General features: G+C 49.4%; 1 protein-coding gene and 3 long non-coding RNA genes across 4 annotated transcripts in view; 2 read left to right on the top strand and 2 right to left on the bottom strand.

The window, feature by feature from the left end:
• LOC107130045 (uncharacterized) overlaps positions 1 to 27737 on the bottom strand; it is a 106300-nt gene that overhangs the window by 77277 nt on the left and 1286 nt on the right. The window lies entirely within an intron of this gene.
• LOC141407028 (uncharacterized) lies at positions 898 to 4925 on the top strand. The gene is made up of 2 exons (XR_012413952.1): positions 898 to 1181; positions 1459 to 4925. It is a non-coding gene; the product is annotated as an uncharacterized lncRNA (long non-coding RNA).
• On the top strand, positions 6456 to 8107 carry LOC141407027 (uncharacterized). Its single transcript, XR_012413951.1, has 2 exons — positions 6456 to 6722; positions 7075 to 8107. It is a non-coding gene; the product is annotated as an uncharacterized lncRNA (long non-coding RNA).
• LOC141407026 (uncharacterized) lies at positions 10993 to 27454 on the bottom strand. Its single transcript, XR_012413950.1, has 4 exons — positions 27390 to 27454; positions 13418 to 13604; positions 12489 to 12682; positions 10993 to 12075 (listed from the first exon to the last, which is right to left on the bottom strand). It is a non-coding gene; the product is annotated as an uncharacterized lncRNA (long non-coding RNA).

Genomic DNA, 27737 nt, shown 5'->3' with positions numbered 1-27737 from the left:
AGAGAAAGTCACTCGCTGAGACACTGAAACGTGTGACCTAGTAGCCTGTGAAGGTCTAAGAACAAACCAACAAACCAAACGGTTTTGTTTGTTTTTCAAACACCACAGCCTGTTTTTTTCTTTTTTTTCTTTTTTTCTTTTTTTTTAGACGGAGTCTCACTCTGTCGCCTGGGCTGGAGTGCAGTGGTCGGATCTCAGCTCACTGCAAGCTCCACCTCCCGGGTTTACGCCATTCTCTTGCCTCAGCCTCCCGAGTAGCTGGGACTACAGGCGCCCGCCACCTTGTCCGGCTAATTTTTTTTTGTATTTTTTAGTAGAGACGGGGTTTCACCGTGTTAGCCAGGATGATCTCGATCTCCTGACCTCGTGATCTGCCTGTCTCAGCCTCCCACTCCTGACCTCGTGATCTGCCTGTCTCAGCCTCCCAAAGTGCTGGGATTACAGGATTGAGCTACCGCGCCCGGCCCTTTTTTCTTTTTTTTAATGCTCTATCTTGGGTATCGTTTAGTTTAATTTCAAAGTAAGTCCAATAAATACACAAAATCACAGGACTGAGCATGGAGCATTGTTTCACTTCATGTCCTCCAGCCTTTAGGACACATTAAGGAAAGACAAGATTCCAGGATTCCCATTAGAAAGGCTGCCCTGAGGCACCTGCTGGGGCAGCCAAATTGCAGCTGTTGATGCTGCCCCCAAGCTGCTTGGATGAAGCAGAAGATTCCGGAGGTCCCTTCTCTTCTGCCCCTCGCCCAGGAGAGAAGGTTGGGGGAGAAAGGTGAGAGAAGACAGGAAGAAGGAGGGGGAGAGGGAGAGAGGAGGGGGGAGAGAGGAGGGGGAGGGAGGGGGGAGGGAGGGAGAGAGGAGGGGGGAGGGAGGGAGGAGGGGCATGTTCCATCCACCAAGGCAGCTGCACTGCAGAGAGAATGGAGGGTGTGTTGCCTCTCAGGACAGCAAGTTCATGCTGTTTATATTTGTTAGCATAAACAGTGACCAGCTGAGGACAGGGCTGTAATTGGAGTTGACAACGTTTTATTTTCATAGTTGATATTGGGGACCTGGACCTAAAGCACTGTACCTTGCCCTTTCACCAGTTGGGCCAATGCCTCTCTATACTTGAGTCTATTTGACTAAATACCCAATATTGACTAGGAATTATGGCGTGTAGGATACCCCTTACCACAGTAAGTTCAAACTCACGTTCTAAATGCAATTTGCTCAGGGACTGGCTTCTGACTCTGGGTGGGAATGTTAAGCTCAGTCCAGTTCAATTCAAAGAGCATTAATCAAGAAAATCCTAGACCAAGAGCTGTGTTAGACACTGGGTTTGGGGTGATGGGGATACGAAGATGTGGAATTAGAACTCGAGAAGCTCAAATGCTCTCATTTAATTCCCTAATGCAATTACCTAGCTTCAACTTGATGGCTGTAATGTCTAAATTCACTTTTTCTTTATTCCAGCTCTACATAACAAAGCATAAATAATCACAGAGGAATGATTCTGTGTTGGACTATTCAGTGGACAGGACAGAGAACAGCATTCTGACCAGTGTGAGACACAGTCTCCGTTCCCAGGAAGCCCGTGAGGTGGCTGCACGGAGCACACGCGTGAAGATTCAGGAGCACGAGCGTCAGGTGACAGGAGGGGCACGGAGGCAGCACCAGACAGATGACTGCCGAGGGGCCGCTGCAGCCGGGCTGGCCGGGAAGGTCACGGGAGTGGGCTCAGGTGTCTCCCTCCAACTGCACTTGGTTTTCATGAGGACGCGTGCAGGGAAGGGGATGACACTGAAATGCTGTGGCGCTGAGGGGAGGAGGGGAGGGACGCAGGGCTGAGGGCTGGCCACCACCCCTTGCATCCATGTCCCTATGAACGCTGCCAAAATCAGCCCCAATGGGAAGAAGTGAGGTGGGTGAAAGAGGTGGACAGACTTGGCTTCCATGGAATTCACAGATTCCAGTCATTAAAAATCCCTTCTGAGTTTTCATCTGGAAAACTTTGCAAATGTATTTAGGGACAAGAGGCAGAAAATGAAGCCAACACAGTTGGGCTCAAACCGCCACCCTTCTCCTCTCTGCATCCAGGACCCGCCCTGAGCCCCTGAGTGCAAGGACCCCGAGCTGCCCAGCTCAAGAGCGTGGCCCCTGACCAGAGGAGGGAGCTGCACAGAGGGGCCCCCAGCACGTGGATGGCAGGATCTGTGCTATCTCAGTCCCAGGGCCCCAAGCAGAGAAGGCCTGGGGTTCCCAGCTGAAGTTTTGCTGTCTCCTCTGTCACCAAAGTCGAGAAGGACTGAGTGGGACCAACACCGGACCTGCAGTCTCCTCGCTCCTCGGTGGCTGCCGATGTGGCCCTCAGGCTGCGGGTGAGACCGTCTAGGGAAGCTCAGACAGCGGCGGGAATCACAGCCACGAGTGCTCCAGGGGCCCCAAAACACAAGCACAGCCTGAGGAAGGCAGCGCCCGCTCAGATCCACGTCCAGGCTTGTGTGCCACACTCGAGAGGCACACGGTACCAGAACATGGTGCTTTAAATGGCTTTGTGGGGTGTAGGAACAGAAAGTGGGGCCTCGAGTGGTTCAGAAGTCACTCCCACCAGCCCGCGGGGACCCAGGCAGCCCCTCTGGACGTGACTGGAGTCTCTCCAGGGCGGGCTCCAAAGTCCCACAGAGGTGAGCCTTGGTCTTGCTCTGACCTGAGGAAGGCCCCTGACAAGCATCCTGAACGTGCAGCCACACAGCTGGCTGACTCATGTGAAGGGACCTGCTGAACCACGAGCCAGGGATGGCTGGAGAGAACTCGACTAACACACGATCCCTGCCCAGGCGCCCACCTGGGGCGTCCACGAGAAAACTACGGAAGCTGTGAAGACGGAGGTGTGCACCGGGCTGGGAGAACACAGGGAGGAGCCGCACTGGGGACCGGGAGGGACAGAGGGCTGGGCCCCACAAGCAAACGAGGGAGTCGCTCAGTGCCATGAAGATCCCAGTGCACCCACAGATGCAGGCCTGGCTGGCAGCACGACCTTGGCTGCAGGGGCCCAGGACCACGTGTGTTTGGCAGGAGCTGCCCTCCTGGAGCTGCACTATGGGTACTGTCATTTTAGAGGCAGGTACCTGATATCAACGATGACAATCAACTATGCCACCCTGAATTACAGCCGTGTCCTCAGCGGGTCACTGTTTACGCTGACAATTACAAAGAGCTTGAACTCGCTGTCCCAAGAGGAAACAAGCCCTTCATTATCACCGCCGCAAGCCTCTGTGCGGCCCTCCTCCCCCACGGCTTCCCGTCGGGGCAATGTGAAGTCCCATGACAGTGACTCAAGAGCCAGTCCAGTAGCTTCAGTGCAGGAAAAATCACAAAAACTCAAACACATCCTAAACGTGGGCAGTTGGTAGGAGCCGATTCCTAAATTAAACCTGTTGAGAGGCTTTCTGGGCTAGCACAGCTCTGATCACAGGCTTGTGCTTTCTGCTCCCCACGAAGGGCGGCGAGGAGGCTGGGCTCTGCCATTCTGCAGGCTCCGCTATGTGGAGTCCGCCCTGTGGCCTCGGTGGCCCCTGCCAGACAGTGTGACCGTCGCCCGCAGTGAACACTCAGCACAGCAGAGCAGGCTTGGGGAAGAACAGAAAGAGACCTCTAAGCCTGCAGAAGTCGCTAAGCCAGGCACGGCCTCACGTGCACTGCGTGTCAATCACGGCCTAAGCAAGAATCAGCTCTTAATAGTTCCAGTAAATGCAAAGACCGCCCTGGAAAACTGCCTGAACCTTTCTGACTACTCACAGGTGAGGAGCCACTGCCTGACACACAAAGGTAAAGAATTAACCTGAAACTGCATATTATAAAACTTATTTTTAAATGACGGCACTTAATTTAAAAGACTCCCAAAGAATACTGCATTAGAAAGTGACAGAGTGAAACTGTGAGGTTGACCACAGGAGTCCCTGGAAATTTCACCAAATGTTGTGTCAAAACTGGGAAACAGAAGAACCACACCTGATGAAACATTCGATTAATCACTCAAGTCCTCCCCACATAGGAAGTTATGTTAAAAAGTGTTCCCAGAAGGTAAAGTGAGCGGGAGGGCTGTGAACACACAAAGAAAGAGCCACTTCATCCACGACCACGACAAAAGAAACGCTAACGAGTGCCAATGACACACTGGAGTCCAGGACTCTGGGCGCAGCTGTGATGGGGACACTCAGGATCCCACTGTCCAGATGGGAAACCACGGTGGAAACACCAGGGAGCCTGTCCCAGGGTGTGGAGCCAGTGAACGGTGGTTCATACTGGGCCAATCCCTGCTGCCAGTCTCTGGGACTCCTGGGGACAGAATCCTGTTGACTTCACTCTGGGGTGCCAGAGGTGGCAGCATCCCCCAAAGGCACCTGGAGAAGTGGTGTTACCCTCCATCCCCTGTCCCCGGCGTTACCCTCCATCCCCTGTCCCCAGTGTTGCTCACCATCCTCCTCACCTCCAGGCCCCTCTCCGTCTCCTCCCTCATTTTCCTGTTCACCCAGAGCATGTCACATGACTCTTACCTTTTCAAGAGGCTCAGCTGCACCCAGAGGCATTCCAGCCTATTCGGGACGGGACACACACCCTGAGGAAATGCCAGCACAGGGCCGGAAGGGCCTGAGACCCTCTCACTGTCACCCAGGAAGGATGGAACAGCCTACAGTCACGCTGCTTGTCAAGCAGGATGAAAACATCTGTGTCCAAAATATTCTTTTCACTACAACTGTTCAGACCATTCGTGAATGAATCAGTTAAATACCAACAAGGGCCATTCCCACTTATTCTCTGGCTACAGTTTTTCACCCATCAGCAACCACACTCCTAGGACCTATCCCTAACGAAGTATCAGTGCCTTGTGCCTTTTAGGAAAACCTCTTTCTCTCCAGCTTTGTCCTCCTTCCACAAAAGGTGCCTCTGACTGCCTCACTCGCCGTACCAGGATTTCACTTGGCTACAGACGAAAATCTGCATGGGGCTCAGAGGTGGGTGGTCCCCGCATGGGCAGCAGCTCTGTGACATCATCCAAGGAGCCTGGCCCAGGCCTGTCCCACATGCTAGGACTCTGTCTTCTGACACTTGGGCCCCTGAAGCTGCTTTCCCTCCAGGCATCATGCCCCGGGCAAGAAGGCCGGACAAGGGCTCAGGGCTGCTGTGGGTCGGGAAAGCCTCCCGACACCTCCCTCTCCAGGACCTCCCATCAGCAGCCCAGCATCTGGACCTGTGTCACCAGCCACTCCGCCGTGCAAGAGAATTAGTTTTTTAGCTGGATGCGCTGCTTCCCTAAACAAAGTAGGGTGTTGTTACTGAGGAAAAAGCTGGCATCTTCTTGGCAACCCCGCGACATCCAGCCACCGGTTTTCACCACCCCAGAGATGTCCACCCAGGGCAGATAGTGTCTTCAACCAAGCGCCACTGACCCAGAAGTGCAGTAATTAGTACACTTTCACCAGAGTCACCCACTCCTTCACCTTTACACCCAAGAAAAACATGTTTGCCAGGCAAATTAGATGTCCGGGAGGTGTAAGGAAACCCCAAGCCTGCTTTAAGCCTCAGACTTTTGAGACAGTTGAGGGCTGTGCACACAAGAGCAGGGCTGCACCTCAAAGCACTGCTCCTGCTGGACATCACGGAAAGACTGCATGGCTCAGCCACATGGACCCTTCCAGGACTTCACCAGAGGGACCTCTGTGGTACATGCAATGATGTGCACTTCGTTCAGCCTCAAACAGACCATGCCCTCATTCCAGGGTCGGTGATCCACCTCCTGCCATCAGCCCCCCACCTCACCGAGGGTCTGCGTCTGCATCTGTCATAACTTTGCTGTTTTACCTGGGTACTAAAATGCAGTATCAGAATGTTTAAAGATCTTTAAATACCAACATTCTGGGTGCAGTTCTTGGCACTTTAATGTGGTCACTCAATGCAGGCCTCACAACTCTCAGGTAGCTCATACCTTTCCTACCTAACCAAGGAAGAAACGGAGGCATGGAAGGTGCAGCTCCGAAGGAGCAGGTTAGGATTCAAACCAGTGATCTTCGTCACATGCTGACCTACCTCTCAGGCTGAGATAACGTTCAAAATTAACCAGGTAGAACAGTGTTCCATAAATCAGCCAGAAATGGTCCTTGTGGATGGGCCTGTGGTTATTCCCTGAAGAACAAGACCATTCACCTGAAAATCCACCTGTGTCACACTCAAATGTTTACATATCCAATTATTTTTAAAATACCCCAATCAAGCATGTTTACAGCCATTTAGATCCATATAGATTGTCTGTTTTGCTGACAATCAACCCAAGACCTCTGTCAGCAAAGGACACGGTGCCAGGTTCAGAGAAGGTGGGACAGAGACGCAAACAGGAACAGCTCCGTCCCTGGGAGCCTCGCTCTGATGGGCCAGTGAGGACATATCACAGACCGCGAGGCACACGCAGACGGCAGGCCAAGAGAAGGGGCTGTGCTGCCGGGAGGCAGTGCATTGAGCTCTAGTGGATGGAACACTGCTAACCAGTGAAGGTGGAGAGAGGGCACCCGTCTGAGAGGATGAAGAGGCAGCAAAGCACAACTGGCCTCAGGGAACCAGAAGCCACAGGGACATCAGGCTGGGTGCTGCTGTCTGCTGGCCACTGGCTGGGGGACTGTACTGGGCCTGGAGGGACATCCCTGACACTCTCCACCGGATGCCAGGGGCACCCCCAGCCCCAGGTGAGAACCACGGATCCCATGGTGAATGAGGCCAGCCTGTGGGAAGTGGGGCTGGGACAGCTCTGCACAGCTTAATAGGAAAATTGGATTCTATTTTCTGGTGCTTTGGTGACACCAATGGCTGGTCAGTGCTGTCCGTCAGGAAGTGATTTGATGACAGATTAGAGAAGGGGCTGCCAAGGCCAGCGGGGCACTCGCTGCCTGGGTCCAAGGAAAAGGAAATAAAGGCTGGCGATGTGACAGTGTGGTGGAGCACGAAGGGAAGGAACTGGTGGAGACACAGGGCTGGCCCCGCACAGGGCTACGAGCAGCTACCTGGGGGTTGGCCTATTAATTCTTCTCACGACCCCAGGAAGCAGCTGCGAGGATCGCTCTCCTGAGGACAGAACTGCTCCAGAACTACACAGCGAGGATCCACAGAACCAAGATCCGGGCCAGCTCCACAGCGGGCGATCTTGACCCCTCACCCGTGGTCCTGAGGCAGGGATCAGAGCCCCCTGGACACACAGACCCTCCCAGGAACTGCAGGAAGGGGAAGCAGACGCCCCGGACCAGCGGCAGGACCCAGGGTTTGTGCCCTCCAGGTCACATGGGGACCAGCCACTGCACAGGTGGACACATGGTGTTTTAACCCGCGCTGGAGGAGGGAGCCTTCGCTCTCAGCGTGGAAGGGCGGAGACCCCACCCTCGATGGGGCCTGGCCTCCCTGCTTTAACCCGTGCTGGGGGAGAGGAGCCCTCGCTCTCAGGGTGGAGACCGCAGCTGGATGGGGCCGGCCTCCCTGCTGGGCACAGCCTGAGCCACATGACCAAGGCCAGAGAGGATTACCAAGGTTCACCTAGCCCAGCTTCCCGCAGCCCCTGACGAGGCCACTACCCTCATCTGAACAGCCCTGTCCATCACCAAGCCCCACCCTCTTCTGCCAGCCCTGCCCCCACAAGGCCACGCTTCTCCCATGCAAGCCCCGCCCCCAAGGCCCAGCTTGCCTGCAGCCCCGCCCCACTGTCTCCACCCCATCTCCTGCAAGCCCCATCCCCAAGGCCCAGCTCACCTGCATCCCCACCCTACTAGGCTCCACTCCTCACCTGCAAAGAGCCACTCCTCACTAAGCTCCTCACATCACTTGCACAGCCCCGCCCAACATAGCACGCCCTTCTAGAAACCCTAGACACACTAGGGTTTCTGCAGCCAAACCTGATGATTCGCCGAGTGTGAGCACGAAGACTCAGTGCCCTGATCTGTTCAGTCAGGTTTTGCCATCAAATAGTTTGCTCTAAACTTCTGCAGAATCTTTCAGTTTTCTGAGCCATTTGGGTTTCAAAATTATAAAGAAGAAATTGTAGACCTATACTTACTTGGGTTTATATTAAAATGGATTCATTTGTTTTTTGTTTTGTTATTTGCTTAAACCTTTTCCATTTTTTTTTTTTTTTTTTAGCATAGTAACTAAAAATGACAACACTTCACATATTTGGCCAGCTGTTGGCTCTGTGCTATGCTTGATGTTGTAGCAAATGTAAAAGACAAACAGCTTACTGTCTAGAAAGACTGACGTCGCTGTGACTGGAGGCACATGGTGGATGCCATGCAGAGGGCCAAGGACAAGGGCGGGAGGAGGAGTGGGAGCTGCTGCTGCTGGGGGGAGAGGGAAGAGCTGGACAGGGTGGTGTGAGAAAGCAGCTGCCTCTGGGCAGGGCTCCAGAAAGGGAGCCAGGCAAGTGACTAGGGGGTTCCAGGCAAGGTCCAGGCATGGATGTCCTGACAACAGACTTAGTGCATTTGTGAAATCCTGCAAAGGTCGGGCAGACAGACACCTGAGTTTATAGTACTGGCTACTATTAATAAGGGCCTCACCCAGAGTGGTAGATTCTTCTCCTTTATTTTTCAAATTTTATACAAATGTACTTATTTTTGAGACTGGGACTCACCCTGTCGCCCAGGCTGGAGTGCAGTGGTGTGATCTTGGCTCACTGCAGCCTCGAACTCCTGGGCTCAAGCGATCCTCTCACCTCAGTCTCTCAAGCAACTGGGACAAGGTGCCACCACGCCTGGCTCATTTTGTGTGTGTGTGTGTGTAGGTGTAGGTGTAGGTGTAGGTGTAGGTGGAAACTTTGTGTCTAGGCTGGTCTCAAACTCCTGAGTTCAAGCAATCCTCTTGTCTTGTATATTAGTCTAATCTCACACTGCTATGAAGAAATACCCAAGACTGGGTAATTTATAATGAATGAGCTAAAAAGTAAAGAGGTTTAATTGACTCACAGTTCTACATGGCTGGGGAAGCCTCAGGAAACTTACAATCATGGTGGAAGGCACCTCTTCACAGGGTGGTATGGAAGAGAATGACAAGTGAAGGGGGAAGCCCCTTATAAAACCATCAGATCTCGTGAGAACATACTCACTGTCACGAGAATAACATGGGGGAACCGCCCTCATGATTCAATTACCTCCTACCAGGTCCCTCCCACAACATGTGGGGATTATGGGAACTACAATTCAAGATGAGATTTGGGTGGGGACGAGGCCAAACCTTATCACCTTGGCCTTCCAAAGTGCTGGGATTAAAGGTGTGAGCCACTGTGTCCAGCCATAGAAACTTACGATAAGTCATGTTTCTTGTTTGAGAAATAGCTACCATGAACGCTATTATTATTAAAGCTATATATTATTAGAAAGCAGACATCTCACTGTATCTGCTGATTTTAAATGCATTGATCATCTGATACAAAGTACGGTAAGCTTGGAAACAAGTAATTTAACAGCGGTAGATGATGCAGGTCGTAGTGGGCCGCTTTATGCATGACTGTTGGATGGCAGGCTCCCTAGATTGGGCTGAGGAGACCCGAGGTCTCACATCTGCCAGCGATTTGCTGTGTGCGCTTGGCCAGGTGACTCATGGCACCTGGACGGAGGGGGTGGCAAGTGATGTGGTGATCACAGGGACGTGGTATGTGATTGAGGGAGAGGGCTGGGTCGGCTGGCATGACTGGAAGAGAAGACAGTTTCTTTCATACCGAGGAGTATGGACACTTACCAGGAGGCTTGCCTAAGGTAGGAGAAGACCTTCCACCCTGCCCCAGGAGTGGGGAGCCTTTCATCTTTTTGGTGGGCATTTCTATCCTCCCAGCCCCTCCAGCTGTTCTGGAAGCCCCAGCTTTGTGCTTACAGCTACCATCGAGAATCCATCCCAAACTAGGGGAAGCAAAGACTGATCCCGGACCCTCTCCCCACTGTCGCCGACTAGCCCACTCCAGCATTGCCCCTCCTGCAGGCCTGTGCTTCACACTACAGGAGATTATATGCACAGAAACAGGAGACACACAGCTGATGTTGGAAGGGGTGCTGTGTTACTGAGGTGCAGTACACAAAAGCAGGAGGCACTCAGCAGGCGTTGGAAAGGGTGCTGTGTTATTTAGGTGCAGCACAGTACCGTGGGAAGGGCAGACACCAGGGTGAATCCTGAATCCTGGCTCTGATTCGGGCAGCTTGTTTCATCACCCTGAGCCTCAGTTTTTTCATCTGTAAATGAGGATGAGAATACCTCCCTCACAGATTCTATGTGACATGATTAGAAAATGCCTAGCCAAAACAGAATAAAAAATTTAAAAATAAAAAAATGAAAAATACCTAGCCAGTAATAAGCACTCAAAAATATACATAAATACGCACACATTCGCATTTGCCTTCTTTAGGTCTTACTTTCCTTGTTTGTAGGATAAGGGACTTGGACAGGACAGTTCTGTTCTCTCCAGCTCTGAAATACTGGCTTCCCGGTATCACCTAATTTCAGGCAGAAAAGCCAGTTTTCTCAGTGTGTCGAAGATCACCATTTCACAGGCTATTTTGTCTACGTTTAACTACTCGTGTTTTTCTGGTTAACTCAAGTGACATCTGTTCCCGAGCTGTTCCTGACGGTCATGAAGCTCAGCCACGATGACAGAGGAGCCAGGTATTTACACCTGGCCAGAGAAGACACGAATAATCTGTTCAGGTACGTGGTGCATTGTAAGAACATGGTCTTGAACGTTTTATTTAAATCGGGGATGTCCAATCTTTTGGCTTCCCTGTGCCACATTAGAAGAACAACTGTCTCAGGCCACACACAAAATACACTAACACTAAGGACAGTTGATGAGCTTAAAAAAAAATAGAGGACCTCAATATTTTAAGAAAGTGTAGGGATTGTGTTGGGATGCATTCCAAGCCATCCTGAGCATGCGGACTGCAGGCTGTGGGTTAGACAAGCTTGGTTTAAAGCACTGACTGTATGTTATGTGGTTTAAATATCATCTCACTAGTATTTTTATTGACAGAGCATCTTGAAAAATAAGGAAAAGCTTACACGGACTTACAATCTCATCAAAATACAATTTTATAGTCTGAATTAATGATTTACATTAGAGTTGGGAAACCCCGTGTTGGAGGATTATGGTGTCAGAATGATGATTTCTAGTAGCCTGAGGTGATGATGCATCTGGGAACTGTGTCCGCAGCACTAAGATGAACATTTTGTATTCTAGCCATTCTCCTTCCCTAGCGTTCTGTTCCTCTCCCTTCCCTGGCGTGCCGTTCCTTCTTCCCTAGCGTGCAGTTCCGGACCACTCCCATGGACAGTACCGGTGTTCCTCACATTCTTGAGCATACCATCCTTTGTGGGTCTCGGAAGTATCCGTGCAGAGACCCTTTCTTCAAAATGTTGAACCAGTCCCTCTCCACCTTTATGAACGCCTTCACAGGTAAGACCAGCATCCTGAACGGAAAACCGTGTTTGGGTTTGCCAGGCACACCCACTGGAATTCAGTTAGTTTCTGAGAAGGGATGAGAGGAGTGGGCAATTAATGTTCTAGAAAAATTTTTATCTCTCTCTACTTGAAGGACGTCAGAAATTTCATCCTTCAGGAAAGCCACATGGTAGCGAGGTTATAAAAACTAGTGTTTGAATAAAACGTACGTGAACTTTTCCCAGAAAGGTTCAAAACAATTTTCTCTTGGGATATCGCTACAATGCCAGGCCTCCAGAGTTACCACTAACGTTGATGTTTGACTTTTAGTAAGACTGACACTAGTGGATAGGGTGACAATGAACAGTGCACTCTGTGAAGGAGTGACATCGAAGAGCAAGTTAAATCCATGCTGCTACAGAATGAGGTCATCTTTGTAGACGTGTGAAAGTCTCTGGAGACACTTGAGAGAGTTTAGATGTTCGCTGAAGAAAGACCTGGTGCCCGTCCAGTGCAGATCCTGAGATGAGATGGGAAAGCTGGCACTCAGGGTGATGAGCTGGGACGGCTGCTGAGGTCGGGGGCCAGAGCATGGAGCCACTGCCCGATCTCAAGAATAGCTACAACTTACTATCCTAGGACAAAGGGGAAATGAGGCTTGAGATTCAATAATTTTAGTAGAAATCTGTTTAATTTTACAATTTCACTTTTCATTTGTACCCAGCTAGTGATTATACTCTGTATCCATTTTCCACACAAAATCCCAAGGACTTTCAGAATCTCCTCTCAGTGTATTTGGATGAGACCTTTTCCCCAGGTTTACGTGAGCTGGATTTCTGGTATGTCATGAGTGATTAACTAGTTGATACAGACTTTAGTATTTGAGTCACTGTCAGCTTATAATTATTTGTCCTCAGGCAGGAAAGATGGCGGCTGGAATATGAGAACCCCAGCGACCCCCAGATGCCCTTCATCTTTAAAGGAGTCATCTTTAATGAGACGAAGGGAGCGTTTGTAAGTTTTCTTTTTTATGTTGTGTTCAGCTTACCTTACCCATGTACCGTATCATGATATAGACACATCTGGAAGATGGTTGATTTTTCTTCAATATTCGCATTATAGGTGACATGTTCTTGGATTAGCTGGGGTCAGTGCTGTGAACAGAAGCCAGAGGGTAGCAGCGCCAGGCTGCTGTTCTTCCCAGCAGGTCTCAGACCATGTCTGACGACCCCCGTGTATGATCTGCAGGGAGAGAAAAGCTGTTTTCATACCACTATCAACACATTGTCTTTTACACTCATTCTTGCCCAAGCACATGGTGTACTTTCTAGAGGTTGCGTGGCGAGGTGTGTGACACACAGCAAGCTGGATACAGAGCAGATGAGGGAGTCCAGCTTCACCTCTGAGCCAGACACTACAGAGATTTGCAAAAAAGGCAACACAGCATCACTCTAAGTAGTGTTTTACTTTGTTATGAGAAGTATTTTTCAAACATATTTATATTAACATGTAATGATGGCTTACCTTAATGTATAATTATTTTTTAATACTTTAATTTTTTAATCAACTTTAATTTAGAATATAGAAAAATTATATAAACACACACAGGTACCTACACAGGCAAAAAAAGCCTACATAATCAAAAGCTGTTTGGGTCCTCATTAAAACCCATTTGTGCCTAGTGTTCCATTATTGGAATCCTAAGCTTGTGGGAGTTATTTATATCCTACAGCTCAAGGTCATTGCCAAGGTCTGATTTTTACAAAAAAAAATTGCCACCTCAGGCATAAATGGGTTAATTTTTCAGGGTGTAAAGGAGTCTTGAGACCATTTTGGATTAAGAGCTGCTGTCCTGGGTCTGTGTCTTCATGTCCCCTTGTGACTTTGACAACCTGCCTGTGCTGGTGTCCCTAAGGCTCATAGGTGGCCTGCTCTCTGATTTCCATAGCCTCCCTCAGCTGGTGAACCATTTCTTACCTTTTCATTCTCAATTTGGTGGTCTTTTCTTCCAAGGAGTCTTCTTGAAACTCAAGTTGGGGTGACAGCTTCTCCCCACTTGCCTGGTGGCTGGTAGGCAGACCTGGTGATCCCTCTGATTTACAGCCCTCGGCTATGAGTTTGTTGCAACACACATCAAAAGTCCATTGTTCTCAATCCTTGGGTTCTGTGCATGGGTGATGAGTGATTGAATACAGTGTTAAACAATGCCTGCAGGGGTGTCTTTTTTTTTTTTTTTTTTTTTTTTTTTTTTTTTTTTTACCATTAGAAGAGTTTTATTTGCAAAGTATTACAGGCATATGCACCAGAATGTGATCGATTGGCTATATTGAAAGGAATGTAGTGTGTGTGTATTATTTTATATATATATATTCTTATTTATTTACTTCACATTTCAAGACAGACAATGAGAGGATATTCTCCCAGCACCTTCAAAACAGACTTCTTCCCCACCACACGTACTCAGTGGTCTCTGGGGGTGACCCACTCTGCATCCCGGAGCTTACGTGGGAGCAGCTTAAGCAATTTCATGCCACTCACTATCACCCAAGCAATGCTAGGTAATATTTTGTTGGAAAAGTTTGATGGTGGATTGTGAAAAGTTGACTTGTTTGTGTTCTTACATTTTCATGACATGGCTTCTCTCACATTTAGCGATGCTTAAGAAATGTCTAAGTGTAGGTAAGATTCTTGGCCTAAGTTTGCCTATCTTACTTGGACATTGATTTTGGACATTTACAACGATAGCCTTCGGTGGGCTCAGAATGGTGGTTACAAACACGGTGTTTAGAGACCCCCAGAGGAGGGTCCTGGCCCCCAGCTTCTTGCATCACTTCCAGCTTTGTTGCATGGAGAGTGGGGGTGCATGGATGGTGCCCACCCCGACCCAGGGTGTGTGAAGCTTCGAGTCTGTCCTTGGCACGGAGAAGTGCTCTTCCGACAGTGGATGCAGTCACAGAACCTTAATTACATCCTCACGTTCTGACACATCGCTTGTTTCTTTTTTTTATTTATTTATTTATTTATTATTATTATACTTTAAGTTGTAGGGTACATGTGCATAACGTGCAGGTTTGTTACATATGTATACTTGTGCCATGTTGGTGTGCTGCACCCATCAACTCCTCATTTACATCAGGTATAACTCCCAATGCAATCCCTCCCCCCTCCCCCCTCCCCATGATAGGTCCCTGTGTGTGATGTTCCCCTTCCTGAGTCCAAGTGATCTCATTGTTCAGTTCCCACCTATGAGTGAGAACATGCGGTGTTTGGTTTTCTGTTCTTGTGATAGTTTGCTAAGAATGATGGTTTCCAGCTGCGTCCATGTCCCTACAAAGGACACAAACTCATCCTTTTTGATGGCTGCATAGTATTCCATAGTGTATATGTGCCACATTTTCTTAATCCAGTCTGTCACTGATGGACATTTGGGTTGATTCCAAGTCTTTGCTATTGTGAATAGTGCTGCAATAAACATACGTGTGCATGTGTCTTTATAGCAGCATAATTTATAATACATCGCTTGTTTCTTATGTCACTAATATAAGGTTATTATCATAATAATATAGTTTTATATATTATATAAAACACTAATAATTTACATAGAAATGCTAACGTAAAAACATATTTGAAAGATTATTTTACATAAAAAGAATTATGAAAACTTTCAAGCATACAGAAAAGTAGACTAGGATAATGAGCCCCTAAACACTTATCACATAATAGATATCCTTTTCCTTGTGAAGTTTTCGGAAGTAAATTATAAATGTTATCATTTACCCCTAAATATTTGAATTTATGACTCTAAAACATGAGGATTATTTCTTACATGAGCTAATGCAATTTTCAGTTTTGATAGAATAAAACATACTTTCTTAAAACTGCCTATTTCTTATTCCATATTCAAATTTTCTAGTTGGCCTCAAAGTGTTTGTGGCACAGGGTCCCACAGATCGCAGCTGGTCAGCCCGGGTCTCTCCTGGGCACCCTCTCGGACGGCAGCGGAGTGTGCAGGCCGGGTTTCCTCCGGGCGCTCTCACTTTCCAGGTGACCTGGCTGCTTCTGTGTGGTGTTGGGTGCCATGTTCCTGTGTTTCCTGAGAACTGGAACTTAGATCCGAAGACTTAGTTTGAGTCAGGCTGTGCCTTTTGAAGCAGAGTCCCTCGTGGGGAGTTCTGCATAGATGGCCACATTCTACCATCCTGTGAGGCCTGCTTGCCTCCACTGGGGGGTCTCACGCCAGCGGGGTGCATGCTGAGAGTCGGCCACTGTCTTGTGAAGATCTGCTTTCTCCCTTCAGCCACGGAGCAGCTGGTGCACTTGAGTTTCTGGTGTCCTGTGATAATGAGTTTCTCATCAACCTATTAATGGTTTTCATATTCATTGAGGATTATTGTCTGAATCATTTATTAGAGTTTGTGAAGTTTTCAAATTCTGTAATTCTTCATTCGTTTGCTGGACTTCTTCAAAGAAGAGCTCCACATCAGCTGGGGCTCTCGGGTTATCTTGAAATATGGTTCAGTGGAAAAGGCAGGGGCGGCTGCTCTCCCTGGGAATTCCAGTTTGAAGAGGAGGGGCGGTGCAGGAACTACCTCTAATGATGACAGAAGAGGCTGTCTTTTTTTTTTTTTTTTTTTTAAGACAGGGTCTGGTTCTGTCCCCCAGGCTGGAGTACAGTGGCATGGTCTTAGCTTACTGCAGCCTCAGCCTCCTGGGCCACCTCAGCCTCCTGAGTAGCTGGGACTACAGGTGTGCACCACCATGCCCAGCTAGTGCTTATATTTTTTTTGTAGAGACAGAGTCTTGCCGTGGTGCCCAGGCTGGTGTCGATCTTCTGAGTTCAAACAATCTGCCCACCTTGACCTCCCAAAGTGCTGAGATTACAGGCGTGAGTCATTGCGCCCAACATGGAGAAGAGAGTTCTTTCTTTTCTTCTTTTTTCCCCCCAGTCTTATTTGTTTTGTTTTTTAGCACCCCTGTGACCTCACAGAAATATTTCTGTATATGTACATATTTGAGACTATGTGATCAGGTAGAATTTATTTTTATGCCCACATTTTCTCCAGCTGTTGGCCCATTTTGGTCTCACTTCTTTGGTTTCTACACCCCTACTCCCACCTCCCTAAAGCATGCACAGCCAGGCCCTCCCTGCTCCAGAGATTCAACTGTCTGTTTCCCAGGGAGCTCTGATTTCTGTGGCTAGTGGGGAAGGGCCTTTGGAGAGTAGCATGTGGACACTAGGGGTGGTGATTGCTCCTGGATTCTCTCAACCCTGAGAGTATAAATTTTGTTTCTAAATTCTAGAATAAGACATTTCTGAAGGTTCTTTAAGGTACTAGTTCCCCAAATCTTAACCATAGCTCAGGCAACATAGTAAAGAAAAAGATAAATTCTGTCATTGTGACCTTTTTCCTCTGGTTGAATAAATGTGTTATCTGTATTAATATGTATAACCTTGAACTTGTTGCCAAAAATTGAGTTTTGTGAAATTGTCAGTTGGATTACTCTATTACTGTACTAGGGTTATAAAGTATTTTAACAAATACCTCTTTTGGTTTTTGCCACATCTCTAGATGAAGTTTAAAATGAAAGATCAATGTTTGGCTAGGTGTGGTGGCACATGCCTGCAAATCCAAGTACTTTGGGAGGCCAAGATGGGAGGATTGCTTGAGGCCAGGAGTTTGAGACCAGCATGGGTAACAGTGAGAATCCATCTCTAAAACTTAAAAATTAGCCCAGTGGGTGTGGTAGCTCATGCCTGTAATTCCAGCACTTTGGGAGGCTGAGGCGGGGAGATCACCTGAGGTCAGGAGTTCAAGACCAGCCTAATCAACATGGTGAAACTCTATCTCTACTAAAAATACAAAATTAGCTGGGCATGGTGGCAGGCACCTGCAGTCCCAGCTACTCAGGAGGCTGAGGCAGGAGAATGGCGTGAACCCGGGAGGAGGAGCTTGCAGTGAGCGGAGATTGCGCCACCTGCACTCCAGCCTGGGTGACAGAGCGAGACACTGTCTCAAAAAAAAAAAAAAAAAAAGCTGGACATGATACACAAGGTGACCCCAGGAGACTCCTGTGCAGAGTAAAAATGAATCCCAGCACTAAACTAGTCCCTGAAGTCCCTGCAGCATTCTCCCCACCACCCAACCCTGTGTCCACCTGCACCCGCCCAGAAAGAACAGTGACATCACCCCACAGCAGGAGATCACCAGCGGCGGCCGCCGCACCCCGGGTAGCTGGGCCACCCCCAGGGTTTCACAGGTGGAGAGGGAGCCTGGGAACGTGCATTTCTAACAATTTCCAGGTGACAGGGCACCACACTTAAAAATACACAACACTAGGTCCTGAAAGGACTTCTATTCACTTGCACATTGTTGGGATGGAGCCCTACATTGCGAAGGGCTTTTCTTCACGTGTCATCCTTGAGCTCAGGGGCTGGCAGCACTTGGTGGGACCTAGTAGGGCATCCCTTGCTGACTGCACACCCACAGCCAGAGCCCTCACGGGGATGATTCTCACAGGAAGCCCGCAGAGCTCCTGACACCTCCCTGAAGGGATGAGAAAGCTGAGGCTCTGAGGGGGATAAACTGATTACTGGAAGGTAACGACATTAGTGAAGTGGTGAAGCTGCAGTGTAAACCCTAGTCTTATTTCATTTTAACTTTCAAGACTTCCTGATTTCCTCTATTACAATGCCTGTGCCTTAGAGTCACCAATGAAAACTTGAAGGAAAATAATGCCTGCTGAGGCCAGATGCTCACTTAATTGCCTGGGGGTGGAGCCTGTGTGGTTCTAAGCCCTCCCTCTGAACTTCTGAATGGTGAGGAGTGCATATCAGCTGCCTCCTGCTGGGCCCTGCAGGGCGAAACCTGAGGAAGCCCCAGGAACATTCAGTAAGGGGTTAGGAGGGAGGAGAACATGGTTGGATGAAAAATAAGAAGGAAATGCACCAGCATTTACTGGCAGGCTCTGTCACCCGCAGGACAGGGAGGAAGACATGCACACCTGCAGTGCGGGCTTTCACAGCCTGGCAATGAGGGCTTTCACCCTCACAGGTAAACGTCACCTGTTTCACCATCTTCTTAGGGCTGTCCTAGGGCCCCAGCACACAGCTATTTGGGACAAAGGGCAGTTTCAGTGTCTTTCACTCCACACTCAAGCTACAGATTGTCCTTATAGCTCAGGTATCCTGGGGATAATCCATCTCCTTTCATTTTGGTTTTGGGAGACCAACCCAAGAACCAAAAAATTTCCTAAGGATTTCCAGGAGAAAACATCTTCCCACCAAAGAAGAACCTTACCATTTGGAAAAACATCTCTTCGTCATTTGCAAAAACCCCAGTTTTCAGGGAAGTGATAATCTTGTCATAAGAACCAAAGATAAAGTTGGAGATAACGAGGGAGTGGTTACATAGGAAATAAGTGGTCATTACTCTGACCAATTATTAAATCACTTTCTTCATATGACACACTTTTTAACAGCTTCTTACTAAACCACAGTGCAGGTAAGAGAGTCACAAGACCGCTTCTTCCTTGAGTCAGAGTCATTCACGGCCCACACCAGGGTCTAGCAAGAATGACTGAGGTCACCCTTATTTCCCGGCTACTTGGAGAAGCTGGATATCCCAGTTTACAAATTTCAGTTTCCTGGGATTCTGCTCTGATAAAATCTAAACTGTATTTAAAAAAAAAAAAAAAAAAGGAAGGAATAGGCTGGCCGTGATGGCTCATGCCTGTAATCCCAGGGCTTTGGGAGACCAAGGCAGGCAGATCACGAGGTCAGGAGATTGAGACCATCCTGGATAACAGGGTGAAACTCATCTCTACTAAAAATACAAAGAAAATTGAGCCGGGCGTGGTGGCATGCACCTGTAGTCCCAGCTACTTGGGAGGCTTAGGCAAGAGAATCTCTTGAACCCAGGAGGCGGAGGTTACAGTGAGCCGAGATTCCACCACTGCACTCCAGCCTGGGTAACAGCGAGATTCCGTCTCAAAAAAAAAAAAAAAAAAAAAAAAAAAAAAAAAAAAAAAGTTCGAATAGATGAAATCTAATGAAATAATCCAGTTCTATCCTTTTACCTCCTCCGTTGTCTGGAGTAATAAAGCTCCCTGCCTCGCCCTCTCTCACAGCACTGAACTGCTTTTCCTGAATTTTCCCACACTGCTGATCACTCACTTGTTAATTTCGATGCATACATTCTTTTTGAGAAATAAAGTCAGTTTGCCGACTGCTGCCACTGGTTTGTCAGAAAATGAGCTTATACTGCGCTGATCTCACTCCTGCTGCCAAAGCTCCTTCTAGGGGTCTCTCCTTTGACAATATAGGGATTATGTAGGCATGGGGAGGTGGGATACCAAGGGGGGATTCTGTCAACGTGCTGTTGCCCCCTCCCCAGCCCCACCAGTTCAAAGTCACCGAGCCGGGGGCCTATCTGACTATCGGGACTGTGCAGACCACCGTGTCTTCTGGTAGGGTCAGGGGAGGGCTTGAGATAAATCTGTAGGGCTCTTCACTCAACCACCGGCCCACTGTCGACCTCAGGTGCTCCAAGCGCCATCGCTGCCGGGCGCTATGTGGATGCGTCGGTGACAAAATGGAAAGTCTCTGGTCTGGGCAGAGCTTGTTCTGATCAGGAGAGACCCGAAAGCAAGAAACACAGTGAACAAAAGCATGATGCCCAGGGGTGGATGGCCATGAGCACTAAGGAGAAAAATAACAAGTGGGGTGGGGGTGTTAAGAGGGTGGGGAGGGGAAGGGCTGCCATTGACAAGCGGAGAGCCTGCAGACTTGCCTGAGAGTGACGTTTGGGGAAAGAAGGAAAGGGAAGAAGGGGAGGGAGGTTAGCTAAATGGACATCTGGGAAAGAGCTCAGGCAGCAGAGGGTCTGGGGCGTGGGCGCGGTGGCAGCGTGCTGCATTCCAGGGTCCTCTGCGTGGCTGGGACGGTGTCGGCCCTCCCCTGCACATCCCTCAGGGCCTTCGCAGAAACACCCACACGGGGACCTTCTACATACAGGCAGGACACGCCACCCATCGCCGTGACCACACTGTCCCTCAGAGGAGCCGCTGGCCACGTGCATCCCGTCCACATGGAGATGTACTTTAAGATTCTTTACACAATGGATTTCAAAGACTTAGTATGGAAAACAGTGTAAAATATTAATAATCAACATAATAATTGATTGTTATCAAATAATGGGCTGAATATAAAAGTTTTTCTTTTTGTTTTACTTTTTTTTTTTTTTAGATAGGGTTTCACTCTATTGCCCAGGCTGGAGTGAACCTGTGCAGTCACAGCTCACTGCAGCCTCCAACTCCTGGGCTCAGGCAATCCTCCCACCTCAATCTCCCATGGGGCTGGGACTGTAGGTGTGCAACGCCATATCTGACTAATTGTTTTGTATTTTTTGTAGAGACTGGATCTCTCCATGTTCCCCAGGCTGGCCTCAAACTCCTGGGCTCAAGTGATCCACTTGCCTTGGGCTCCCGAAGTGCTGGGATTACAGGCGTGAGTCATGGCACCCAGTGTCCCCCCGTCCCGGCCCGCCTTTCTTTAATGTGGCAACTAGTTCATTTAAAATTGCATATATAACACAAGCCACCCACGCAGGCCCCAATCCTGGGAGATGCTCCCGTTGGAGAAACCTCCAAGAAGGGGATCTGCTTGGATTTGCAAATGGCCCCTCTGGCCCCAGGGGGATCTACTGTGCAGAGCTGCTCTGGATTCGGCTCTTCAATACTGCCCTTGAGTGTACTGTGCACCTCTTGACTTTCGACCAGCACAAAGCTCCTTATTAAACGCTGACAATAATTCCTTCCATTCCAGGTGCCATAATGGATTCATTAATCTCCTGTTGATAGTTTTTTGCTGGTTTTCCCACTTTCTATTATTCTAAGCACTGCTATGAAGACTCTCCTTTTACCCCACCAGCCTGTGTCTGCCGCAGCTCACACGCTCTGCCTTTCGGCTGTAATAGCTGAGTGGCCATTTACCCCATGCCCTGACACACTCAAGTCCCTGGGTCTCCTCGGCAGGGTGTGTCTGTGGGCACAGGGCTGCCCTGCCACATGCCCCACCCCATAAGCTTCCATCTATGGCCACTTCTTGTGCGACCCTAAACTCACTACTTCTCCTCCTGTCCTCTCCTCTCCACAGAGCCACCTTTAATTGGAGACAGTCAGTCTGCTTCCCAGTCAGTCGGCTTCCCTCCACCTGCTTCCCAGTTCCCCTAAGACAAATCCAAAGTCCTCCTCTGGGCCACCCTCCTCTACCGACTCCTCCCTCACCGTAGGGTCAGGTCAAAGGGCCCCAATCAGAGGCTCCCCTGGGCCCTTTCATAAGACTGGAGCTTTTCTTCTCAGGTCCAGCTACAGGCATATTGTACCCACGCCTCACCGCAGGAGTGAGAGCTCCAGGGGCATAAAGGACTTGGTTCTTTTGCCTAAAGCCTGCCCTGACTCACCGAAGTCGGTCGGTTAATGTGCGAAATGATTACAGAAACACAGAAATAAGGTTAGGTGTGGCGCCTCAAGCCTGTAATCCCAGCATTTTGGGAGGCCAAGGCGGGTGGATCACTTGAGGTCAGGAGTTCGAGACCAGCCTGACCAATACGGTGAAACCCCATCTCTACTGAAGATACACACACACACACACACACACACACACAAAGAAAAAACCCAGGTGGGCATGGCGGCGCAAGTCTGTAATCCCAACTACTTGGGAGGCTGGGACAGGAAAATCGCTTGAACCCGGGAGGTAGAGGTTGCAGTGAGCCCAGATCAGGCCACTGCACTGCAGAATGGAGAGGAAAACACCGAGACCCTATCTCAGCACTCCAGACTGCAGGGCCAGGGCGGGACTTATAAGTAAGTCTCTGCCTCTCAGTGCTCTGGTCTGCCATGTGTCTGGCTCCCTCTTCCATCCTGACAAGCACAATGACTGTAATTCCAAACAAAGGACTGGGAATTGGGGGTGAAGATGGAGAGAACCGAGGAGTGGGGAGGGAAATGGCAACCTCTGGGCAGCTACTCTGTAATATACACAAACACACCAGAAAGGGCTTGTAGAAAAGAAACACAAAACGCAACCCAACTACTGACACATGGCCCTCTGTTCCTTATTCACCCGCACGTTCTTAGCAGAAAGGCAACTGTGAACGTGCAATCTGGTATCGTGACGTTTGCCCTGACCACGTTGTTACCGTATCTTCATCTTTCTAATTTTAATTGTTTCTGATGGCCCATCCGATTGGTAGAGCTTATTTAAAGAGCCCTGATTCTCCCTGATAAAAGGTTGGAGTCCTGTATCAAAAGCTTTTAGTTTTCTGTAACCAAGAAGGAAAACATGCTTCTTTTGAAAGATGACAAAATGTCTAGCTTCGAAGGGTCCTCCGAGTATGGCACACAAAGCGGTCTGCATTCATAGAAAATGATGCCATCACATAAATCTTCCACTGTGCCACGGGGTGACACCATCACTCATCGTCTGCCTCCCAGACCCAGTAATTTCTGCAAAATCAATTACTGCACTTTACACTGAAAAGATCCCATCAAAGAATGTGTGTGTACAGGATGGTGAGGGGCGCCGGAGCTGTGTGAGGCGAAACGGCACTGTTCTCAGTTTCCCCTTCCATCCGACTGCGCTCCGAAGCGTTGCTTCAGAGATTTCCATTTTATCTTATAATTAAATAATATGAACTCTACTGGGGGAAGAAAAGCAGCCCATCACATTGGTACTAAGCCTTGATATCATTTTTGCCATCTTGACTCCTATCGCTATAAAAAGTCATTTTCCGTTGCCCTCACAAAACCACCCAAGGAATATTGCTTCAGACACCAAAGGTGCCCATGTGGGGATCAAGCCTGGTGTCCACTAAATATGTATGTCATTGACCTAATGCATGTCCAGTCAATTGAAACCTCACACTTCTGACTTCGGTTTTAAGGTACTAATCTTGAAGTCTTAACAGTGTATACATATTGACCTGAGGATGTTGGGTACTTTTGATTAGAGAGGGTTGAATTCCTCTAAAGGACTTCATGAATGAAGAAGACAGCTAGAAGCCCTGGTTTCCTGCTCCTCACTGGAGATTCCAGGCGGGAGGCAGGCAGCAAACATTTGTGTTCCTGTCAAGCGCCAGGCGTGGTGCTGGGCACGGGAAAGTCACAGCGAAGACACAGCTACACGCAGCACTGAACATCCCTGCTGCAGCCACAGGGCCTGGCCACACCACGGAGCTCTGTGAACTCAGGGAAGCTGGAACACCTCGGGCATCCCTTGCTCATGTGTAAAGTGGGGATAAGTCAGTGCCCAGCATCACTGAGGGCCTGCCACATAACAGAGAGTCACTAAACGCTAGCTATTCTCACTAGGATTGGAAAGGTTGATACTCAATTTATATGAACTTTCTATAAATACTGTATTGATGTTCCTGTCACCACAGGCAAAAAGGACGCTGCTTTCGCATCCAGCCCACCCTAAGGATGCACCTGGACTTCCCAGTACACTCAGCTCCACCAGGCATCAGGCCCTGCAGAAGCCACAACCTGTGACTAAGACAATGAGTCACTCTTGGTGTGTGGCACAGCGTGACGTGGCCGTGGGCACTTAGTCATGATCAGTCCGTGATCAAGAGCTGGGGAGCTTATTTTAGATTGAGTGAAAATCAATTTAAGTTTCCAGACATGTCTTGGGACAACAGAAGATACCCAAAGAAGCAGGGGGAAACAAAAAACAAAAAATCCCACAGCCTGAGACAGAAGATACCCAAAGAAGTAGGAAAAACAAAACAAAACAAAACAACAAAAAAAAAAACCAAGCCTGAGAAATACTTTCTTCATTCAAGGCCTGGGGAGTCAGGAATACAGGAAAGAGATTTTCAATTTTATCTTATAATTAAATAATATGAACTCTACTGGGGGAAGAAAAGCAGCCCATCGCGTTGGTATTAAGCCTTAATATGATTTTTTGCCACCTTGACTCCTATCGCTATAAAAAGTTATTTTCCATTCCCCTCACAAAACCACCCAAAGAATATCTGTGTAATTTTGAGCAAGTTGGGTTTTGTTCACTTTTGAGCATTAACTAGATTAAGGAGCTTCGCCAAGAAAGTCCCATGAAAAGTATGGTGGAGGCCTGACATGATGGCTCATGTCTGTAATTCCAGCTCTTTGGGAGGCCAAGGCAGGAGGCTCACTAGAGGAGGCCAGGAGTTCAAGGCCAGTCTCAGCAGCATAGTGAGATCCTGTCTCTACAGAAATCATCATCATCATCATCATCATCATAACAATTAGCTGGTCATGATGGTGCATTCCTGTCTTCCTTGCTACTCAGAAGGCTGAGGCAGGAGGATCACTTGAGCCCAGGAGTTTGAGGCTGCAGTGAGCTATGATGGCACCACTACACTCCAGCCTGGGTGACAGAGCCAGACATAAGCACTCTTCATGGTCTAAGGGAGACTACAATATTTGGAATTAGGATCTGTTTTGCTCCTACCACAATCACGTATGCCCCTCATGCCCTTACCTAAGTTATTTTTCTTTGTGAGTCTTTCTCCCCACTTCCAAAATGAGGGCATGCCTCTCTTGGGATCATGTATCTAGGCTTGGAGATAAGAATTGTAAAGCTCCTAGTATACAAAATATTTTCAACAAATGGTAGCTATGGTCATTTTAATATATGGAATTTTACCATAATTTCACATCTGACAGATAATTCCCCTGAAATTAATACTTGAATGTGAATATGTTCTCTGATCTCTAGCTACAGGCAAGTCTTCTATGTCAGGGAAAATCAAGTACTAATATAGAATCAGAATAAAATGGCAAAAAGAATGGGGGCACAACAGATAAATTCTCGAGGAATAACCTACTTACTGTAAGAATTTGTAAATCTGTGGCAGCTAAGACCAGGCCGACTGAGCACATCTGGAGGTGAACTTCCTTAAAAGAAATGCGTCCAAATGCTCCAAAAGATTCAAGATCATATCTCGGAAGGGTAAAGCTCTTTAGAGTCTACAAAAAAATTGTGACTTCGGCTCTGCCAGGGAAAGAATGCCCAGGTGACCCGCCGTGGCGGGCTTCCCCAGGGACAGCCCAGGTGTGACCCATGTGGGCTCGAGGCCACCGTATTTGATGCCACCTGCAGAGCTGAGGGCAGCTGTCTCCCATTAAGCCAAGGCTGTACCAACCAAGCCACGTTCCCACATAATATTGGTTTCCAAAGTACCTTTTTCCCCAGAAGAGAAGAGGCGTGGACTTACTAACCTTCAATATGTGTAACTCCTCCCGGGTGGCAAACCCAGGATGACAGAGAACACCGCGATTCTGCCAATGTATCCTAATCTCACATGCCTGTACACAAACTCCCAAGCATTTTAGCAAGCTTTTGGACATGAAGCTCAAAAGAATGACCCATCAATATTTTCCAATACATACAGCATCTTAATGTGTTTTTCTTTCGTGTGTTTTTTTTTTTTTTTTTGTAGACACAGAGTCTCACTATGTTGTCCAGGCTGCTCTGGAACTCCTGGGCTCAAGCGATCCTCCTGCCTTGGCCTCCCAATGCACTGGAATGACAAGCATGAGCCACCGTGCAGGAACCACAGCACCTAAATTCCAAAATAACCTTGAACCCCTGACCTTCCACCCGCCCTGGTGACTTCCAGAGATCGGTTCCTCTTCCCGTGCCAAAGGTTTCTTGTCTTTCGCGGCCCGGGTAAAGTCACTCAAGATGTTCCCTCTGCTTCTGAAGGCCTTTGACTGAGAAGCCACTCTGGGTCCTATCCCGACCCCAGGCGGTTCCACTGGTACTTGCACATCTCCGGGCCGGTTTAAGTCACGCTGGCCAGACTATTTCCACTTCACTCTGGTAATTTCTCCAATCCCAGCGTCTGCTGCATCACCTTTTCTTTCTCTGAGAATCCAACCCTACAGGAGGAATGCTGAGGCTGGGGGGTCCTTTTACTAGAACGCTAACGCCAGAGCACTTCCCAGGGGCGCTGGGGGTCGGGCTGCAGGGCTGAGTCTGGCGCTGCCACTGGGGTCTCCCGCGGGGGGTGCTGGGCCTGGGGAGGCTACGCTGCGGGCTCGGGGAGTGCGTGGCAGACGGATGTCCCGGCCTGGGCGCAAGGAGACTACGGGCCCGGCATCACGTAGGCGCCCGCGGCGGGCCGGGCGGGGCCCACAGCGCCCCAACCTGCAGCACCCGCGCCCGCCCCGCGCGCTCAAGGGCGAAGGGAAGGTCACCGGGGCCGTGGGCTGGGGGCCCATCCCGGCTCCATCCTTGTTCAGTGCGCGGTCCCGAAACGGGAGGAAATCCGCCATCCGGGCCTTTCCACGCATCTGCTGCAGGAGGAACCGGGAAAATAAAAATCAAAACCCAGCTCCGGGCGCGTCGCGTCTCCAGCCCGCGCGATCGCTAAGGCTCCCAGGTAGCGTTCGCCTGGGAAGCGCGGATCTACCATCCAGCGGCTGCAAGGATCGGGGCGCTCCACCGTCGGGGCACTGGCGCCCCCACGTGCACCCGGGGCCTGAGGCGCACAGTCTCCACCACCTCCGGCTCGTCATTGTTAAATGTCCTCCCGGCGCGCCCGCGTCGTGGGCCCAGACTCGGGCCCCTCCTGGAGAGCCGCTTCTACATTGCAGGGAAGGGGAAGCCCAGAGCCCGCGCCCCGGCTCCGCTGACGTCCCCGAGTCCCCGCTTCCTGGTCCTTCCCGTCCGCAGAGGCTGGCGGGGAGGGCCTGGGACCCATTTTAGTTTTCGGTATCGTCACTAGCCGAAAAGCAACTAGTGCAGGAAACCCTTTTTTTTTTTTTTTTTTTTTTTTTTTTTAAATCCTTTTAGGAAACCCTTTTTTAAACTCTTCCAACGGAAAAGCGACATGCTGGGGGGTGACGTGGGGCGGAGTTAGGGGGCGGGGGGCCACTTAGCAAGTGATCGCGCTGTACTCACGCTTCGGAGGGGAAGCCCGGCCCTGTCCTACAGCTCTGAGGGAGAACGTCCCCCAAGGGCGCTCCAGGCGACCCCCTCTGCCAGGCTCAATTTAAAACATAAACCGGAGGGGGTGGAAACCTCACTCTCTTCCGGACGGAGGTTCCTACCGCCGTGTCCCTTCCTCCTCCGCCCCACCCGGCAAGGACCCCGGGGCTGCCTTGCCGGCTCACGCCGCCCCGCAGGTACCCCTGCCGCTCCGGGTCACGGGCTTCTCTCCAGTTCTCCCCATCGCTTCCCCGCTCGTCTCCCCTGTTCTTCCCATCGCTTCCCCACCTTTCCCCGGGTCCTCCCATCGCTTCCCCCTCT

Source organism: Macaca fascicularis, chromosome 6, assembly GCF_037993035.2.
Source record: "Macaca fascicularis isolate 582-1 chromosome 6, T2T-MFA8v1.1".
In the NCBI taxonomy this organism is placed as follows: Eukaryota; Metazoa; Chordata; class Mammalia; order Primates; family Cercopithecidae; genus Macaca; species Macaca fascicularis.
The sequence above is the reverse complement of the archived record's forward strand: the minus strand, read 5'-3'. Positions and strand labels throughout refer to the sequence as shown.